Genomic DNA, 16,040 nt, shown 5'->3' on the forward strand with positions numbered 1-16,040 from the left:
CCAGTAAACAAGCAAAGATATGGAAGAAGGAAATTATTTTATCCCTTGATAAAATAATTATGTCTCCTAAGTTTTAGTTATGTATCAATCATCAACAAGGTTCTATGATTCCTTGCTCTGTTCGTAAGAAACTGCTCTTAATTTTGGATACCAGTTTTTAACAAGTTTTCTATTGAGGGATATATTTTTATTAAAAAAAGCATACTTGATTTTTGTATAAAAAGAAGGTTGTGGGGTTTTTTTATTTTTTATTTATTAAGTCTGATCTAGCACCCATGAGCCATGATGAAAATAATATATTGGCTTCTCAGGGAGGAAGAGTGACAACATAACTAACCTTGTTTTCAAGTTTCTGCATACCCGTGTTAGCACTGGGTTTCTGAATATCCTGATCTTTCTAGTGTATTACTCAGAAAATTACGCCTCCAGCAATGTAGACTGGTGCAGATGAATACACTTATGACATTATGCTGGTTTATAGGAATGTAAATCTTAGCATCATTTGTGTGTGTCAGTGGTTGATACGAAGCCTGAAGTTGCTGGTGTCACCACATGGGAATAAATGAGCAGAACTCAGTGTTTAGACTTCAGCCCTTTGGTTCCTTTAATTCTTACACGTGAAACCAAAAGGGGTTTGATGTTGTTTTTAATACTTTAGCCTGTGGGCTGTTAAAATGATTTTTAATTTACTACAAGATGATTCAATAGGTCAGTTTCTTATTGACCAGATTTAGTATTCTATATCGTTCCTCTAATGGCTCTTAATGGAATTAATTTATTTGTTCTGCTCTCTGCCAGGAAATGAAGACAAGGGATGAAAAATATTCTATTTGAAATAGGACTAATTAAAGGAAAATAATTTAGTGAGAGGTTCAGTTTTTTCATAGTTTATTGCAGGGCAAGTAGGGGAAGGCAATAAAAAACCAAAAAAAGCATAAGGAGGCTTTATTGTAGGATTTAGTTTCATCTATAATCCCCATATTTTCCTATGCTATTATATGTAATTAGTCCAACTATAGCAATTTCCCAACTGACTTCATTTTTATTTAACTGAATTGCAGAGAGCCCCATGAACTGTGTATTCCTCAAAACTAATATGAATTTTGTTTAATACCATGCCTTACAGAGTTAAGCCACTTCACAGATGGCTAAATAACTGGCTAAACCTGCCTTATAATTCTCTGCCAAGTGATAACATTAATAAGAGGAAACCCAGTAAGTTTGCAGCTGATAATAATTATGGCAGCTCGGAGACCAAGTGTTTCCTTATAGCATTGCTGTTACAAATCTAATACTCTCCTAACCTCCCACGTGGAAATAAACATATTGGCATGAGAGAGTGGTGTTTTGTGTTGCTGCGTCATACTGTAAGATTCAAATTTCTGGTAGAAAGAGATCAGTTAAGGTAGAAAGGCAAATCCAAGTGGTTTTTTTTTTTTAAAAGTATTTTATATTTTCTTTGTAGGATATGCAATAAAAGTATATACTTCTCCACCTCCTCTGTCAAATTATTGTTGTCAGAAACAAAATAGTCTGGGTCTTACACAGAGTAGTTATTGGAATAAGCGTAGCTATAAGCATGAATCTAGTTCAGGAGTGACTAAGAGTTTTTAATTTACTTCAGTGCTGTTGCATACATTGCAATTCATGGTAACTTCAGCTGATGCATTTTACCAGTTTCATGAGAGCTGCTGGACTGAATTCTGCTATGAATGGGCTCCTGAATTATGATATCTTTACACATCTTTTGTAATTTAAATGACATTGCCTTCACTAACACGCATTCAGCAATCTGAATGCTGAGGTGCGGCGTACACTTGTGGATGTAGCCGTCTTCATTTGACAATGAAGTTTTCGGTTTTGTTTTTGGTCAGGTGTAAACAAGAGGCAAATTTGATTGACTTCTGAAACATAGACTCTTCTCTTTATCAAAATCACAAATGGAAATGTCACTTTATTTCTCCATTGGATGTAGAAAATAAGCCGAGTATTCCTGGTATAGAATCATAATTGTCAAATACCTAAAGCTCATACACTACACCCCTACCAGTTTTCACCCCTACATGAAGTCACATATTGCTACCTCTGATAATTTGTTTTCCAAAAAAGTTTCGAGATATGAAGGTGAACAGAAAAATCCAAATCTTTTTCTGGGGGACAGATACTGCTTCTGAGAACACAGTCAAGGAAACTGATTGTGATCCCAAGTTTGAACTCTCTTTTATGTCAGACATTAAAATGAGTTTGGTTCAGACATTAAAATGGGTTCGGTAAAATCAGCAGAAAACCTGAAATGTTCATAGCAGCTCCAAACTCCTTGTGCCTTCCTCTGAAAATCCACTGTTTTTTAGTATCCCTGCTTTAGTGGAGACAGCTCCAAAGTGTGGTTCTTTACCGACTGTTTGCCTGGAAGGTCTTACCCACATCTTCAGAAAGGTAATTCAAGGAAAGCTGGTAATGTAAACTGTCTTTTGTTGGGAAAAGGAAGATATGTTTCCCATTTCTTTGTTCTAACATGGATTATCCGCCACTTTTTAAAAACTTTGACCAGTAGAGACCTTCAAAGGAGGTCGTGATGGAGGCAAGAAGACTTGTGGGTTCCATGAGCAGATACTCCTTAGTTCAGAGAGGAAAAAAAGTAACTTACTGTTATATTCTAACATCATGTGAAGGATGGACCATGAAGATTGAGCACGTAATCTTGGGGAAACTACTTTTTCTCTCTCATAGACTATCTGCTATTGCTTGGAATTAAGTAACTCAGGCAAACATTCCCTTAAGTGATCACAAAGATTTTGGACAAATGTAGTTAATACATTTTTTCTTCTGTCTTGTAAATATTGTGATGGAATTTGCTTATTTGCTAGTTGACTATAACTGTATTTTGTCAGACGACCTGATAAACGGCTCTGGATCCTGTCCTTTGACTAAAAGTAAGTCCATGAGTTCAGCCTAAACAATGAAGTGCAGAAAGATTTGGTCCTGTCCCAATTACTGCTTCTTGTTTTAGTCAACAGTACCTTGTACCACTAGTGTCTCATCCACCGGTTCTTTCTGACTTTGGGAGATGGAGTGATTTATATGCACGGGAGAAGTTTTGACTGCACACTAATTGCGGCCTGTCTTCTGACTGGAAGACTTTGCTTATTTCTGCTGAGTAGTCCATGATCTTTTAAATGTCAAAAAGTTCTACATAATTTCCAGTATTAAATGACGAATTTGAAAAATGTGACACAAAAAGGGGATGAAATGAGGTATGTAGAAGAAAGTGTGATTGAAATGAAAACGTGGGGAAAATAACTTCAGGGAGTCATCGAAGTCAGAGATGGGCAAAAATGCATTAAGTCTTTTTTCTCAGTAGGGCACAGCACGAGACCCTGGCCCACAGATCCTCCAGTGCAGGGGGAGGTTGTCCTCTGACTTGAACGGATTCACAGCACATTCTTGTTTGGACTGATCTACCGTTCAAAGAGCCGAAACCGCCATGTGCATAGGAATAGATATTTAGCATTCTCCCCAAATATAGGTATTCCTGTAAGCCCACAAATACTCGCTTAATGAATGATTCACTTTATGTGCCATATCTGCTCGCTGCGCTGCTGAACAGCATCTCCCAGTGCAATGCTGGAACATAAGAGAGAGCACTTTTCTGTTGAAAGTAAAGGAAAAGAAAAACTCTTGGTGTTCAGGAGGTGATAGTATCGCTTTTGGGTGGCCTGACCTGACCCACTGTATCTATTTTTGAGATACTATTTAAGACGTGCTTTACTGACTTTGGAAAGAATATTCTGCTTCTCAACTGTGACTTAGCATGCTGGCTACGTGAGCAAGTGAATGCTTTACTAGTGAGGATATCGACTTTTAAGGTTTGTAAGGAGTGTTAGGTAATAAGTGATAACAGCTTTGAGTAAATTCCAGGCGATTTGAAGGAGTTCATCAACCTTTCCAAACATGTTCCTATCAGTGGAGGTGGGGTTTGCTATGACAGATTTACCACAGGTCCGTGTAGGCCTACATGAATTTGGTCTAGAGCAGGTAAACACCTGAATATACTACCTTAGTTTGCTTCACAGTAACAGATGAGCAGTGCAGCCTAAGTCTGATTGAAAGACCAAGGACCTGACTTTCGGAATCACTTTTGAAAATTTGATTAGTCTCCGTGTCACAAGGACACAATAGGAAGTTCTGCCTCATCCCCATTTTCTGAAACCGAATGTAATAAAGAACTAAAAGATACCAAGAGATGTGGTGGGCTATCTATCACCTAAGCCCAGCCTGGTATAGCCCAAAAATGCAAATATCTATTTTATCATGGAATTATTTCCTGAAATCCTGTGGCCGAGGTCATGCAAGAAACACAGTGTTTTTGAAAAATATAGTCCTCTGGTATTAATTTATCCATTTTTTTCTTAGTAGAATTTGTACCTAGAGGAACATAACTGGGTGTTTGTGCAAGGCAGCTACCCCTGCATGAGAAAGAAATAAAAAAAAAGAGCAAAATGAAATGAAGCAGCAGCGTGTTTTGTCATTACATGTATTTTGCAAGAAAATAACCTTTGAAGTTTTTTCCTAGATTGTGATACTGCCCTCTAAGGGGCAAAGCAACATCCTTTTCCCTTTTGTCATGACCGTGCAAAGTCTTCTACCCCAACAGAGGTAGTGTTGCCACTTGGCTAATATATATGCTAGGCCACATGCGGGCAGCTGTCACCACCAGTCTGAAAACTACCACAGGCCTAATTAACACAGTAATGGGTTTTCCACTCTTATAGTCTCTGAGTGACAGTTTAATAAGGAACTCCATGGTGATCCTATAAATCAGAACGAACCCCCATCTTAAAAAGATACAGCTAAACTGTTCCGAAAACTAATTCTGAGGATTTCAGTATGTAATATTTCCAGTGGATAAACATTATAATTTGTTTATGCTAACTTATTTTGTTATCTATATTTGAAAATCATGCCATGACTATGTGCTGGTATTTTTCTGGTGAGATGGTTTAAGATAGATGCATGTATTTATGAAGTGAATGCTAGGTGAAAAGAGTTGTATCTCTGTAGTTTATAAAATTGTCTAATAACAGGAAACTATTTTGCAAAAATAGTTTTGCACTGCAGACAACTATAGAATCGGAAGCCTTTAGACCATCAGTAATCTTCAATTTGGCCTCAATTTAGTACTTAATATGTAAATTTAATATCTGTAAAACAGCTCCATCGGAATTAATTGGATCCCTGTGCTTCAAATGAAATAACTTGAAAGTAAGCCACAGAGCACAAGCTTGTTGACTTTTAATAAGGTCCATTTATGGTTTTGAGCGAATTAGGACCTGATCCAATAAAGCAATTGTGAGCATACTTTGAAGTAGAACAGGTGTTTAAAAGCCTCATTGAATCAGGATTTTAAGGACAAACAGGTTTAAAAATTATAGTTTGCATTTAATGCAGATTGAAATTATAATTCCTCACTACTTTAATTCCAGGATAGAAAAACATGTCACTTTTCTCAGGCCTCTGAATCCTTGATATGTTTTGGATAAGATGCTTAAATACAGACTTATATGAAACATGAGCCAAAGTAACTCAGCCTGTCTAGTTCCAATTCCAAGACCTTTAAAGTAATGGAAAGACGTGACCAAAGAGATGTACGGTAAGGAAAGAGAAAAATCAAATGCTTTTTAAAAATAAATTTGGAACAAATTTTATTAAGATTATTCATCTCACAATTTTTACGAAGCTGTCTCTGCTTATATATGGCTAAGATGATAACTTTTTTCTTCATTTCCGTAACAGGGAATATTTGAAGTATTTTTGAGGTTGCTGCAGTCACTAAACTGTTCTTGTGGATCTGCCTGTTGTGCCCAGAAGTTTTTAAATCCACAGATTAGAGGCATCTTAGTTGCCACTTGTAGTTCTAGGAATCAGATACTAGATTAAGATCATAACGCTCTTTTATCTGTTATTATTTATCCTCCTTATGATGCAAAATCACCCTCTAAGTTGAATATTCAGGTAAGTGCAGGCATGCACACTTGTGCACATACACACATGCGCACAAGGTCACTGTGTTGAACAAGTAGTTAGAGGCAAAATGGCAACACAGGCAAAGCAACAAAATTGAATAGAATTAAGTTTATTGTGAAAGCATATAAGAATTACGGAGGGGTTTATTACTATTATCTTTACAGATGCATGCAGAGTATCTCAAAAGATTGAATCCTCAGCCATAGCTGAGACTCAGCATTGGCGCTAAAGTGCAAATGAAGAGAAATAGAAGATATTTAAGTGGCAAATTCTTACAAAATGCAGAATTAGCCAGTGAACAATGTCAAGCAGAAATATTTGTTGCAATTGTAAACCAGAGTAGGTGATGTTGTTCTGACCCTTTAAAACCCTTAAATGAGCAATCACCAGTGGAAATATTTAATAACAGAAAGAATTTATGAAAAATGATCATATCAAGACACTGACTGTCCTGTAAGTTCTTCCAGTTAGTAGCAAAACTGTAGGGCATTTATAAAAGAGAAATTCTACATATTATTTTTATCAGAAGGAAAGAACTCTGAGGCCATCAAATTGAAAGATAACTTGGGTATGAGTGAACATGACATTGTAGCTTCATGACCCTTCAAACAGAGTGCACAAGTAAGGGTAGAATAAAAGCAACGGCATGAAAATTAGAGAGTTGGAAGGAAAGACTGTTTCAAATGGCTTGTATGAGGAGGTGTAAAAGAGATTAGCAACTAAAAAGAATATTAAGGGCACACAGATGGCAAACTTTAAGTACAATGAAATATCTCATCAGCATTTTAAGCACAAAAAAGAATTGCATAGAAAACGGACACCAGTTCAAACTACTGAGGATAGGTGCAAAAACAGAGCACTGCAATTAAAGTTTGGGTTAGAAAAATAAAGTCACAAAAGGAAACTCATGGAGGAAATGAACAGCAACAGGAAACCACTTGTAAGTAAGTATTCCAGAGGTAAGATGAAAACAAGGGAGATGGTTAGTTTGCCCCTGCAGAGACTGAAAGTGATTGACATATAATACGATGCTGAAAATTTCTAAACACTTAATGACTTTTTTCACTCTCTCTAAAAAGCTCATTTGCTATCAGACACTATCATAATTAATATCAGGCATGAAGGAGCAAGACTTCAGCCTGGTATAGCAAGGAACAAATTGGTACTTGACTTAATCAGATGTTTTCAAACTGCCTTCATCTGATGACTTTTTTTTTCCAGAGCGCTGAAAGAATTCACTAATAAAAGCTCAGTGTTAAGTTTCCTGTGAGAAGTCGTGACAGATGGATATGAAAAAATAGCAAAAGGCAAAAGTGGTGCATTGCTTTATAAAGCAGGTGCCAGAAAATTGAAGATATTTGAACTTCCGCTTCTGAAAAACACATGGAGCAAATAAGCAAGCAATCTGTGAATACACTAAGTAAAGGAGAGGAATGAAAAACCACCAGCCTTTGTGTGTCAGGAATGAATCATGTGAAACCAGCTTCATTTCCTCCTGAAAGAGGTAAAGGCCTTATGGATGGAGGAGAAACAGCAGATATTAAATCAGAGTCCAGTAAGGTTTTCAGCACAGGTTCTCCTAAAAGGAAAGTGGAAAAGCATGGCCTAGATGAAAACGCCACAGGTAAATGGAAAGCTGAGTACTTTCCACTCTCCAAAGGGTCTCTGTAGGGGAGAAAACTGTTAAATGTTTGCATGAATGACCCAGAGAAGCAAACAGAAGGTATGCTTATTAGGTATGAAGCATCACCAAGGCAAGAAGACCCTAATTATTAGCATGAAGTTCAACAAAATAGTCACAAATTTTAGATAGGGTCAGGAAAAAAATATGCGAATTTTATAGGAGAAGTTATTGTATGTAGACAGGAACACGCAAGCTAGGTCATTCACTGAAAAAGACCTGGAAAATAACCTGAATCACAAAGAAGACAAGGGTGAGTAATCTCATGCTCTTGGGAAAAAAAAAAAAAAAAGAAAAATAATTAAAAAAGCAAATTCCATGCAGAAGAATTGCACCTATGACATTTGAAATCTGATCTCTACATAACTGTGATAAGATCTTAACAGGAATATTGCATCCATCCTTAGGCAGTACATCAAAAAAGATATTTGTTGTTTGGGATGAGCACAGAGGCAGAAAACCTGACCTGTGGGTAAGTATCAAAAATACTGTATTTGTTTAACCTGAAGAAGACAAAAGTGAAGTGAGACGTACCTTTCTTCAAGTATGTAAAAACAAATGATTCAAAATAGTAAGATAACTTTCTGTTTAATTTGTCTATGACAGACTGTATTAAAATATTTGGCTAAATTTACAGATTGTCATTAACAAATGCTTTTGAAATGATAATGAAGACAGGAATACATTGATTAAAGTGGTTGTTACAGCCTCCGTCGCTGGAGGTCAGACCAACTTTGACATCAGTGAATAAACTAGGCGTGGGAGTCCTCTCGCCTTAGCTTTAGATGAATGTCTGAGCTATTTAACTCCTACTCTGTACAGTCAACAAAACAAAATGGACAAATCTAATGACTAATTTATCTGGTCTGTTGTAGATATTTGCTGTGAGATGAGATTAATTTCTCTCTGGGATGGCTCTACTAATATTTAGGAGATTGCAGACGAGACAGATGCAGGCATCTGTACTCTGTATACTCAAAGCTGGGGAATTCACCTCCTCAAGTCATTACCAGGCTTGTCAGTTTGAATGGCTCCAGTACAGCCACCAAGCAGGTCCACACAGCTGTTAGCAATATTAATGAAGTATTAACCCTATAGGTCATGTACCAGGCATTCTGTGGTTGTGTTTCATGGGGTACTGTATAATCCCAGCATGGATCATCGCTGCAGCAAGAAAGGGAGAGCACAGTGCCTTTGCTCAACTTTCGTTCTGTTGTACGGTTGAAGTTTTGAAATTACTTGTCGTGTAATCATTACATATATCTTACTGAGCCCACAATAAATCAAAATTGTACACCTAAAAGGAGATTTAGAAATGCAGTGGAAATCTAAAATTTAGTATCTGCCTGTCTGACTTGTGTTTTTTCTTTTTGGTCCACCTACGTCCTTTTATGTCAAAGAAGATTCAGACCAAAACCTCACTTTATTTGTCTTTTACAGTTTTTTACAAATAATAAAAATCAAATAACTTCCATTTTTATGGCTGTACTTCAGTAAATATGAAATGTGTTCATGTTCTTATTTTTTGTCCCTTTAAATTATGATAGTCTGATTGGACATCTATGTATTGGACTTCTGCACACTAGAATTCTTGGAATATATTAAAAAATTAAATCATTAGATCATTAAAAATATTGATTGTTATTCAAATGTTCAAACTTTTCACAGACTGTTTATCACAGACATTAGCTGTTTTCTGACAAACCTGGTGGCCTTCTATGAGAAGGTCACTACATCAATAGACAAGGGGAGAGCAACTGATGTCACTTACCTGGACCTGAGCAAAGCCTTTGACACTGTCCCACATGACATCCTGGTCTCCAAGCTGATAAAATATGGGTTTGATGCACTGCCAATTCAGGGGATAAAGAACTGGCTTGACGGCCGCACCCAAAGAGTGGCTGTCAATGGGTCCATGTCCAAGTGGAGGCCAGTGACAAGTGGAGTCCCTCAAGGATCAATACTGGGACCGGTCTTGTTTAACATCTTCATCAGCGACACGGACAGTGGCATAGACTGCACTCTCAGCAAGTTTGCCGACGACACCAGGCTGTGTGGGGTGGCTGACACGCTGGAGGGAAGGGATGCCATCCAGAGGGACCTTGACAGGCTGGAGGGGTGGGCCTATGCCAACCTCATGAAGTTCAACAGGACCAAGTGCAAGGTCCTCCATCTGGGTCGGGGCAATCCCAAGAACCAATATAGGCTGGGCAGTGACTGGCTTGAGAGCAACCCTGAAGAAAAGGCCTTGGGGGTGCTGGTAAATGAGAGGCTCAACATGAGCCGTCAGTGTGCACTAGCAGCCCAGAAAGCCAGTCGTATCCTGGGCTGCATCAGGAGAAGTGTGGCCAGCAGGTCGAGGGAGGTGATTCTCTCCCTCTACTCCACTCTCGTGAGACCCCACCCAGAGTACTGCGTCCAATTCTGGAGCCCCTACTACAAGAGAGATATGGAAGTGCTGGAATGTGTCCAGAGAAGGGCCACGAGGATGATCAGAGGGCTGGAGCACCTCTCCTGTGAGGACAGACTGAGAGAGTTGGGGTTGTTCAGTCTGGAGAAAAGAAGACTCCGAGGAGACCTTCTAGTGGCCTTCCAGTATCTTAAGGGGGCCTACAAGAAAGATGGTGAGGGACTTTTTAGGATGTCGGGTGATGGTAGGACTAGAGGGAATGGATTAAAACTAGACATGGGTGGATTCAGACTGGATGTTAGGAAGAAGTTCTTCACCATGAGGGTGGTGAGACACTGGAACAAGTTGCCCAGAGAGGTGGTGGAAGCCCCATCCCTGGAAGTTTTTAAGGCCAGGCTGGATGGGGCTCTCAGCAACCTGATCTAGTGGGAGATGTCCCTGCCCATGGCAGGGGGGTTGGAACTAGATGATCTTTAAGGTCCCTTCCAACCCTATCAATTCTATGATTCTATGATTCTTTGAAGTGCCCTTCCAAATACTCCTTAAATATAGGGTTTATTCTTTTTAATTGTACACATAATTCTCATTAGCACCAGTGGGAATTACATCTACACATCAAAGGAATAAGACTTTTATTTGCCTAACACGATTAGAGAAGCTGTTTAGAAACGTAAGCTTAGGAGTGTGTCTTGATTGTTTCGTACTATCCTCAACGGGACTGTAAGACTTCCCTTACTTTTTGCCTTTTTCGTATTTAAGGGCATTTAAAATTTCAGTTTTAAGTGTTTGGTCTTATACACTTGTAGCACAAATGTATTGTAAAGGCTCTGATTCAGAGAAATGTATTGAAATGTATACATATGTTAGCATAGCTCAGCTCTCCTGAGAAATACTAACAGGTCTGAATGATGTGTCTGTATGTAGGGCACAAAACAGCTGTGTCCAGAAATGCAACTACTTCTGTGGCCTGCACAGTAGTCCTAGTCCCAAATTTGGGATTTGCAGAGAAGTGAGGTGCTTGGAGGGCAGAATTCCAACAGGTCAAACCATGCAGGCTCACTTGACTCCCTCTGTAAGTCAAAGGTGTTTTAAGAGCTTAGCACCATGTGTGCTTTCAGGTATCTGCGCATTGTTACCTTCCAGTGTGAGTTAGGCGCTTTGCTTATGTGTGTTCCTTGGACAAGCCGTGATGGTACACCTCTTTTCTCCTTTTCTTTTTCACTTAGTGAAAACAGCTGCCCTCAATGGAAGATATGCATGCTGCCCAATGTAAACACCTACATTTGGTACAGTTCAGAGTACGTAAACTTAGAAGTCTCCGCTTCCCAGACTGTCAGTGGAATAATGAAGTTCTTCTCTGTCAGTTCTTCCCCTGAGCTAGATGACAGGAGCACAATGTATAGTCAGTGCCTGCCATGGTACAATCCCTCAGTTAGACGCCTGAAGGAGCAGTGTAATTGTATCCTTCTACTTGCTCCCAGGTTGTTGTCTCTTAATGAAATGCCATCTTTGAAATTAGCAATAGCATGCTCTGAAATTTATCCCCAAGCAGGTTCCTATGCCTCCTAGCTGGCGAGTAGGTCCGAAAGCCTGGACAGCTGATGGTCTCTCAAAATAATAGGTTGTTCTTGGCAATATTCGTACACCTGTTTGTGGCATATAACCTGTGGTGATAGTAACAGCCTCTCTATCACACCTGTGAGCTGAATCACAATCAGCAGCTCTAACACATCTGTTCTGACTTGCTGTATAGTTATATTGGCTTAATTCCCTTTTGCATGAAATGTATCTTGAATGAAAATATATAACCATGTTCTTTAAAGCAAGTAATGGAAAAAACACTGTAGTCCTTTCTAAGTGGTTGTAGTTATAACGCTTGTAGTTGAAAAACAATGTCTTTTTTTTTCCTTCAGTTTGAACTATTTAACATCAATTTATAACCATGGGACATCTATTCTCCACTATCAAAGTTCTGTTTGCTCTGTAGGCGCAAGAGGTTATCATGTCACATCTTAATCTTTGCTAAGCTTTCAGACACAGTGGATGACTTCTTGGACTCTAAAGTATCTTTCCAGTCTGCCAGCTGTTCTCATGGCTTTTTCATGACATTTTCTCAGTCTGTCAGCAACCTCCTTAAGCCGTGATGTCTGGGCTATACAGAGAATTCCTGTGTGAGATGGCAACAGGCACTCACACTGCCCCCAAAATTATACATGCCAGGATTATTTCCTGGTGCTGAGTCCATCTGGCAAAGAACAGTCTGCATTCATACTATTAAAACCTCTTGTCAATGACCCCTTTCCCCCCAAAAAAGTGACCATTCCAAGAAACCTACTGAGAATAGTCCTGGCCTCCTTCCTGACCTGGGAAGGTTGAGGGAAATAGAGACAAAATGGATATATCACTTTGAGATCCCTTATGGCCCTAACATCTTAAGAGTTGCTCCTTTGGCCTGACGACTCCAGCGGGATCTCCTGTTCAGGTAGGCATCCTGTGCCCACCAGGGTAACAGCTTCCTAGAACCAATTTGAGGCCTCAGCCTTGGCCCTTTATCTGCAGCTTGCTTCTTGTCCTTTTCTCCATAATTGGTTTTATTTTCATCGATACTAAAGTACATAGGAAGGTATAAAGCCAGTCCAACAAGATCTGTTTTCCATAAACTCATGCCGATTGGCATGAATTACATTACTCTAATTTAAATTTTTATTAATAAAGTCCTTTATCAGTTTGTCCACTCTTCAGGCTTTATAACAGACTGACAGATATAATTAGTTTGATCGTGTTAATTGTATTTTCAAAATATTGACTGTTCCATGGATTATTGAAAATCAATATTAATTACTGTTAATATTGATCAATATTAACTACTGTTAATATTGACTTTTCCTGAACCATTTAAGTGCAAGTTTTCAAGTTATCTGAAAATCCTCATTTTAAAATTAGCTCCTGCGACTGTTGTTAAAACCTCCCCAAGTTACTGATACAATAGAAAATAGTTCATCATATGGTATGAATGAAGTAGTCATCTGACATCTTCTATCACAATAGCTATTCCTGAATGCTTTCACCTGTCACATATTTGAAGTGAAAAGGTAGAACTTGTCAAGTCCCATTGATCCGTTACATTTGATTTATCAGTCAAAAGATGAACTCCCTAATCAAGCAAAACTGTGATCAGTACAACTCACTTGTTTCATTTTTTTCCTTCATGCTCTCTGAAACATTCTTTATCCTTAAATCTGTCTATAGATGTCCTTACTGTTTTCTAGAAAGTTTATCAATTTTCTGAGTTCCTAGCATTAGTTTGTGTTTATTGCTATAAACTACTTCTTCTTTTTGTTTGTATTTATTTTCAAAATTTTATTATAACTGGTTTTGCTTCCAATTTAATCTTGGTTTATTGTTTTATTTCATCGGTGTGACATTTTGGATGCCTATTAAAGCATTCTGAAACAACTCAATTAAAAATTTTAATCTTTAGTTACGTCCCCCAGATCATTTGGCTCCAGATTTATCCTTTATTGAAAATGACCTTTTTAAAGAAAGAAGAAAGTTTATCATCATATCATCCGTATACCAAAACAAAGCATATAATGATCTCTTGTACCCCAGTATCAGCTCAATATAAAGTCTACTGAAGAATTCTCCTTACTACAAATGTCACCTTGTGATTAAACTATTGTTTTCTGGGAATTATATAAAAAGTCTTCTGAAAATATGAAAGATTCAGTGTTGGTAGTACCAAGCTGCAAGTATACATCATGCAAACTGAAGTTCCTCACAATAATATTTAATATAGGAGTTATAAAAATAAAACCTCAGATGCATGGGGTTTTGATCGATTGTTTGCTTTTGTAATCAATTGGATTATTTTCAATTAGGTATATAGTAGGAGATTAAAACTTCTTTTTAGCATTTGTAGTTTAATTTTCTGATTTTTCTGTTATCAAGGCATGTACCAGAAAAGGTAATAATCATCCAAACTAGAAAAAGTGAATTTTCAATTGTACTCATTCATAATTTATTTATGATCTTGCTGTCATAGTAATGTTTCTTTAGTAGTAGTAGGTTTAACTTTTCTGTTATTTGAAATGAAATGGGATTATTTACATATCGATGTGGTAATTAGTTGTTTCCATTGATATTATGGGTTATTTATGAAATTTTCCCCTGAAGTGAGAGATGCATACAGTAATAGTAATAGTAACAGTCCAGTTATTTCTCATGGTATTCTCACACTGAACAACTCTGATTATTCTCCAGAGAAAACAAATGTTTCATGCTCATTATATTCTCGACAACAGAGCAAAAGTTGTAATTAAAGTCTGTGACAGAGATGGAAAATAATTTCTCCTACAACAGGAGCACAAAACTTGTCTCTCAGCCAAGCAAATACATACACTATACTAGTTGGGCTGTCTCCCACTCTGAGCTTCCTGCTTCACCCACTGTAAATGCACATCTTTAAGATGGATGCAAGTTCTGCCTTTGGTCTGTAGCTATCAAAAATATAAAAAAAAATCATAGTGAATAACTGCCATCATGTCACTTACAAGCTTCTGGCATTGCGTGACTCTCAGGACTTCTGCAAGCGGAGCAGGAAGTGCCTTGTCCCATCCTGGTGGGGCAGTAGAAAGACGTGCTTGGATGCCCACGAGGAGCAAGCCTGCATGGGGAAGGAGGGCCACCCGCCTTCAGTTTATGCCCAGAAACAGAGCAGAGGGTGAATTTAGACACCAGCTGAAGCAGCAGTCTGCTTTCGTTCTGCTTGCGGAGCCCTACCGATGTCTACCAGCTATTACCAGCGGGGCTCTGCCTTGGTTTGACGGTGGTACGTGCAGACAGATGGCTTCATTTGTTCAGTCAGCTCCATGGTAAAACTCTAATTGCTTTTAAAAGCGACAATGCTCTGAGAAATAACAACTTCTATCAATGCGTATAGATCCCATAATTTCAAGTATGATTGTCTGTGTGAGAGAAAGTGTGGACTGGAGATCCATTAAGTAAAGGGTGTGGTTTGCATACAGCTTCTAAAACATGTAAATTATGTATGAATAATTCTGTGAGACAACCTCAGTATTTTTGTTACTGTCACTATTTCTATAGTATCAAAATCAGTCACTGTAGTAACTGAGGAAATGTTATATGTTTTATTCCAAATAGGTTATTTTTAAAGCCCTCATCCATGAGGAAAATTAATTGCACTGGGAAGAGTTTGAGAGTTAAAACCAGTTTGAATATGCAAATAGGGAACAAGAAAAATATAAAAAGCTACAGGACGTTATGTTTGTAATTGTGTCTTAAAAAGGTACAGTAGATTATGTTTGTAAGCAGCAGAAAGCTTATATAGAGTAATTTGATTCATCAGTCTTTGACACTATCTTACCTGCTACTAATCCTACAAAACTGCCTTCCTGACTTTTGTGTGCATCAGCGGATACCAGCTTACAGCATCAGCAAGGGTAATGGGAACTTGCAAGTGCAATATATCCCCGCTCAAACAGCAGTAACAAGACAAGAGCGTGCAATAATGTGATCAGCAGGAATGAACTGGAAACCTCACCCCCAGCAAGAGTGTCATTTGCTATTGCTGGTCAGGAAATGTTGCTCTTCTGCAGGAGAAGGAGCTGCCGTGGGGTCACGCTGGGGACATCTGGCATCAAACATCTCCCTCCTGCTTCTGTGTCTGCAGCCTGGGTGGCCAGCATGGACACGGGGCTTCCCCAAAGGCTGTTATCTGCAAGCAATGGCTACCGGTAGTACCTGTGATGTATTCTTCTGGGCTAGCAACATGCAGAATAAAAGAAGAGAGAAAATATCCATAAGTTAATTTATTTTTTTTCACTTTTTTTCCAGCAAGTGGGTTAGCATTACAACAATCAGGTTTCAGTTTAAAAGCACAGAAGGCTGGGAATGGAATCCTCC

Source organism: Rissa tridactyla, chromosome 3 (genome assembly GCF_028500815.1).
Source record: "Rissa tridactyla isolate bRisTri1 chromosome 3, bRisTri1.patW.cur.20221130, whole genome shotgun sequence".
NCBI lineage: Eukaryota > Metazoa > Chordata > Aves > Charadriiformes > Laridae > Rissa > Rissa tridactyla.